This window comes from Leuciscus leuciscus (assembly GCF_965113295.1).
Source record: "Leuciscus leuciscus genome assembly, chromosome: 4".
Taxonomy (NCBI): Eukaryota; Metazoa; Chordata; class Actinopteri; order Cypriniformes; family Leuciscidae; genus Leuciscus; species Leuciscus leuciscus.
In genome coordinates, this window is record NC_138728.1 from 22,922,506 (window position 1) to 22,928,505 (window position 6,000).

A 6,000-nucleotide genomic window follows, 5' to 3' on the forward strand; every position below is an offset into this window, starting at 1 on the left:
TGAGCTCCGATTCAGTTAATAGCTTCCTTTGAACTGATTCGCTACTCAGCCCACACACGAATCGGTCTCGCAGTGCGTCATTTAGATTGTCGCCAAACTCACAGTGCTCCGCCAGTTTCTTTAACACCGCCACATATTGTGCGACACTTTCCCCTTCTGCTTGATTTTGTTTGTGAAATTTGAACCTCTCTGCAATCACAATGGGCCTGGGGGTAAAATGTGCTTGAAGTGTGGGCCTGGGGGTAAAATGTGCTTGAAGTGTGTTCACAATCTCCTCATTCCATCGTCCCGGGCTTAACTGGTGCAATTAGACTACGCAACAGTCCATAAGTCGATGCCCCCATTACACTGAGAAAAACTGACACTCTTTTCTCTTCACTAATGTCATTTGCCTCCACAAAGTGTTCAAAACGTTCAACATACGTAGGCCATTGTTCTCTTGCCTCGTCGAATGCCTCGATCTGTCCGATGATCGTAGTAGCCATCCTTTTTTTTTTTTTTTACTCGGCCGATGACTCGATATTTGCAGTGGGAACTTTATTCTCGTCGCCAATTTGTGTTATGTATGCATCAATATGCTATAATAACATATATTATTCTATTTGTGTTTCAGAATACACACGAGGGAAACCGGAGATCTGACTGCACTGTTTCGACTGATTTATTCGGCACACTGCAACAACAACAAACAACAGCACGGGGGTGCCCTCTAGTGGCCCTCAGGTATTGTAACAACTCAAATACATTACAGTGGTTGTACCTCTCTAGTAGTGTTACTCGATCTTCGTGCTGCATTTGACACTATCGACCACAACATTCTTTTAAATAGGCTCGAAAATTATGTTGGCATTAGTGGAAATGCATTAGCATGGTTTAAATCATGCTTATCTGACCGTTATCAGTTTGTAGCAGTAAATTAAGAGATGTCTTATCGATCAAAAGTTCAGTATGGTCCAGTACAGCTGGACCAAAATGCAGCAGCTAGAGTTCTTACCAGAACCAGGAAGTATGACCATATTAGCCCTGTTCTGTCAACACTGCATTGGCTCCCTATTAAACATCGTATACATTTTTAAATATTGCTGATTACTTACAAAGCACTAAATGGTTTAGCTCCCCAGTACTTGAGCGAGCTCTTAACGCATTATAGTCCTTCATGTCTATTGTGATCTCAAAATTCCGGCCAGTTGATTACACCTAGAAAATCAAAATCGACTGCTGGCGGTAGATCCTTTTCCCATTTAGCACCAAAACTTTGGAACAATCTTCCTAACATAGCAGACACACAAATCTATACTAAAAACACATCTCTTTGGCCAAGCATACACATAACACATTATAGACTTCTATAATTCAATGTTAGGCTGCATAGATTAGGTCAGCCGGAACCGGGAACACTCCCCATAAATCCTGATGTACTTGTTACATCATAAGAAGGATGGCGTCTACGCTAATATTAGTCTCTCTGCTTATGGGAGGTTTACCGCAGTCCGCCGGATCCAGGACGTATCCAGATCTGATGAAGGACCTGCACCTGGACACGACGACAGCACAGTCCTGAAGTGTCAACCAGTCCCTCCCCTGTGAAGGCCTCCTTCCCTTCCCTTTACCTCAGTATAGATAAAATATTGTCAGGATAATTCCGGTTTGCGTGGCTACGCAGATGCGGAAAAAAAAGTAGTTTATTGAGGGTTGATTTGTAAAGAAGGACTACACGCCTGCGCACATATATATTCAAACACGCATACCTTTGGACTGAACACGTAATGCGCATCTGCGCAACGTCTGCGTTTTCGCATGTTTGCATTTTTGAGGTTTGCGCAGAGATAACGGATAATCGTTTGCACCTTCTAACCTATTTCAGGGAGTGCGTTCTCGAGACACCAGGCACTGTTTTGTGCGGATGGGCGGCTGGAGCGTGTTAAGGGTTTTCCTGTTAGAACAGTGTTGTGTTAGCGGCCCCTAAGTTAATAACTAATGATCTTCGGAAGTGAATCAATCACTCAAAACTAACTTTAGCTGGACAATAACTTTATCCTAGAGCTGTTGTAAAGCCTAAACAATCTTTTACGGTCATTTCCTATTATCACTTTGTAACAGTTCTAGTAAACTGTTACCTGTCTCCTATGTTGAATGCAAGTTGTAATTTCACTCCCTGCCATTAGAGGGCAATAGGGAGCCATTATCTGGGAGATCTCTCCAGGCCAGATAGTTAAAGGAAGAGGGAAGTGTGAGTTAGGTATACCTGTTAGCTGAGAGCACATGCTTTTTCCATGCTTTCGTTTGGAAAACCCTGTTGAGGAACATCTGTGTTCAATATCTCAATAGGGTTTTGGTATCTGCTTGATATTGAGGGCTTCTCAACTGGTTCAAGTTCTTTGTGTTATTGTCTTCAACGTGGAAGTATATCCGAACTCCTGAACGAAGAGACACTTTTTCCTTGGATTAACCCTTGATTGAACAAATGTGGATGATGTTATTTTAACATCTTAAACATCTACAATGGTGTGATGGACCAAGGACATTTGTGGTAACTCTGGACTTTAATATTGGGTGTACATTTATAAGATTTTACTTCCAAATGCTCTGCCTCATGTAATTTTGTCAAGACATTTTGTATGATCTAAAAATGTATACAGTACTTAAGGGAAATATAACTGTTGGTAAATGGTGATTGATCCCTCCTCATTTATTTATGTGACCCTTGACTTTAGTGTTACATATTTTGGCGCCCGAACAGGGACCTTAATCACCATCCCAACAATTTTCCTCAAGATTGAAATGAGAGTATGCTTTTTTGAAACATATGCTGTCTTTAGATAAGCTTATTTTTCCCCCATTTGTGTTTACCCAAGTGCTTGGTTGCAATTATTTAAGAATATATGAACGGGTTGTGACCGATAACTTCCTCATATTTGGGTTTAATACTTGGCTGAGGCTCTGGCATGAGACAACGTTGAGTCTAGTCCCAAAATGGATCCAGACTATACTTCTGAACCTTTTTTAACCCGACGTGAACCAGTTCGAGAGCTGATATGTTCATTTGACAGCTTGTATTTAGAGTCAGAAGGAGGAGTGGCTGTTCCAGAAGAAGACAATGACTCAAGTTATCTACCCCCTCCACCACCACCTGAAGAGGAGGATGTCTGATCAGTCTTACTATTGCGACAAAGGTGAGACAACTGGAAATCAGAATGGAGAAGATGGAGAAAGAGAGTATAGAACGTGTTCAGAATTATCTTCAGCAATATGACCGTCGTTTGATTGCTATAGAGGGGCTGATGCCAGACTTGATAAATCTAATGACCACTCAATCATCACTTAACCAAAGTTTGAAGAAGTTGGAGGAAGAGCTTGTTGATTCAGTAGAAGAAAAGAGTGGCCGCCTGAAGAAAACCCTAGAAAACCAGCTACAAGAGATGGGTAAAGCTGTGATGGATTGCATGAAAAGAAGAGATAACTATCTTAAATCTTTGCTTTGTCTTACACCTGGAGCTACTTCCACACCAACTACCACCTCAGCACCAGATGTACAGTCAACTCCCATGCTACACCAGCTGCCTTATAGAATGGCCGTTAAAATCGAATTCCCTAAGTTTGGGAGCACAGGAGCTGAAGACCCGATAGCTTATCTGGAAAAATGTGCAGAGTATCTAGCTGTCCGACCCATGAGTGACGCTGAAATATTAGCAACTCTGCCATCGGTACTGACACATACCGCCAAGGATTGGTGGGTGGCTGAAAAAGCACAAGTTAAAACATGGAGTCAGTTCAAAACTGCCTTTTTGCGGTCCTTTTTACCCGATGATCATGAGGTTGAAGCGGAAAGGAGGATAAGAGAGAGAAAACAAGGGATTGATGAGGATCTTCGAACATTCGCTTTCCAGTATCGAGCCTTATGCCTTAGACTGAAACCAACGATGTCTGAGAGAGAGATTCTACAGGCTGCCTTAAGAAACTGTAATCCCCGTATTGCTAGTATTTTGAGAGGAACAGTGACTACCTTTGATGACTTGGTGCGCACAGGAGCTTTGGTAGAGCGGGACATTGCTGAGGAGAGGGCCTTCTGGAAGCAACGTCAGGCTGAACAGTCTTCCAGAAGAGGAGGCCAAGATAAGTACACAGCAGAGGTAAGCCTGGAAGTCACAGCATGGCATTAGTGACCAGAGGTAATGTCAAGCTTCTAACCTTGACTATAACTTTGCGTAGCCAACCGTGTGAAGCCATCCTGGATACAGGCAGCTCCTACTCATTAATCCAGGAGTCATTGTGGAGGAGATGGAAGGATGAGACGGAGTCTTGGCAGTCCAGTCGGGGACAGACATTTACCCTTGCCAATGGCCATATCCAGAGGGCATTGGGTGAAGTTACTTGGGAGTGTGCCCTGCAAGGATGCACAAACCCGTTGCGACTATTCATCATGAGAGATGAGGACTTAGCCTTTCAGCTCATATTAGGCCTTGAGTTCCTGATAACATGCAGAGTCAAGTTGGATTTTGACTCCTCCACATATTCATTGCCTGGAGAGAAAGAAACAGTACATCCTTTCTCTTGTTATGACCAACCACCATCAGTTAACATACACTGTGCACTGCCGATAGTGCAAGTATCTAGTGATACCACAGCTGCCATCAAGGATTTGGTGGGTCTTGCGGATGCCTCCCGTACAGAGAAGAGGCGTTTAGAGGGGTTGCTGTTTAATTGGCCGACTGTCTGTACAGATACATTAGGTAAAACTTCTATCATTAAGCACCAGATTATAACTAATGACCCCGTTCCAATACGGAAAAGAGCATATCCCGTTCCAATCAATAAGCAAAACTTCATTGATGAGGAAGTCAAAGCCATGCTGAATAAAGGTATAATACGACCATCTGTCTCCCCATGGGCAGCTCCAGTAGTGCTAGTGCCCAAGAAGGATGGGGGTATACGTTTCTGTGTGGATTTTCGAGCACTGAATGCCAAAACCCCACTGGATGGTTTTCCCATGCCTCAGATACAAGAGATCTTGGAGTCTGTCTACGGAGCAACAGTATTCAGTACCTTAGACCTCAAGACTGGATACTGGCAAGTAGTGATGGATGAAAGTAGCATCCAAAAAACTGCTTTTGTTACAAAGTACAACCAGTATGAGTTTGTTCGTCTACCATTTGGGTTGAAAAATGCTGGAGCAACATTCCAAAGGCTCATGAACATAGTTCTACAAGATCTTATTGGTAAATGTTGTTTTGTGTACATAGACGACATTGTCGTGTACTCCAGAGACATCCAGCAACACTTCCGGGATCTGAAGAAGGTGTTTGTTGGGCTGGAATCGGCTGGCCTAACCCTCAACCTTAGGAAATGTAAATTGGTAAGGAAATCACTGACTTTCCTAGGACACGTCATTTCAGCGGAAGGCATCAAGACGGAGGATTCCAAAGTGGATGCTGTCAAGAATTTTCCTGTGCCCAAAAACATTAAGGGAGTAGAGCGATTCCTAGGTCTTGCTGGGTGGTATCACCGATTTATTCTATATTTTTCAGAACGTGCTGCTCCACTTCATGCACTTAAGAGGAAGGGTGTACCATGGAACTGGACTAAGGAGTGCCAACATTCTTTTGAAGATTTGAAGGATGCCCTGCAAAAGACCCCAGTTCTGGTGCCCCCAGACTCAAGTAAATCATTTAAAGTGCAGACCGATGCAAGCGACTTAGGACTTGGAGCTGTCCTGACTCAGGATTCGGAAAAGGGAGAACACGTCATCGCCTATGCATCCCGTCTGCTTCAAGGAGCTGAAAAAACATATGCTGTTTCAGAGAAGGAATGCCTCGCGGTTGTCTGGGCGGTTGAGAAGTGGCGACAGTACCTAGAAGGGAAACCCTTTGAAGTTCTGACTGATCATGCCGCACTCACTTGGGTATTCAACCATCCTCGTCCAACATCAAGACTTACTAGGTGGGCTATCCGACTCCAGGGATTTGACTTTACTGTGAGATACCGAAAAGGGAGATGTAATGT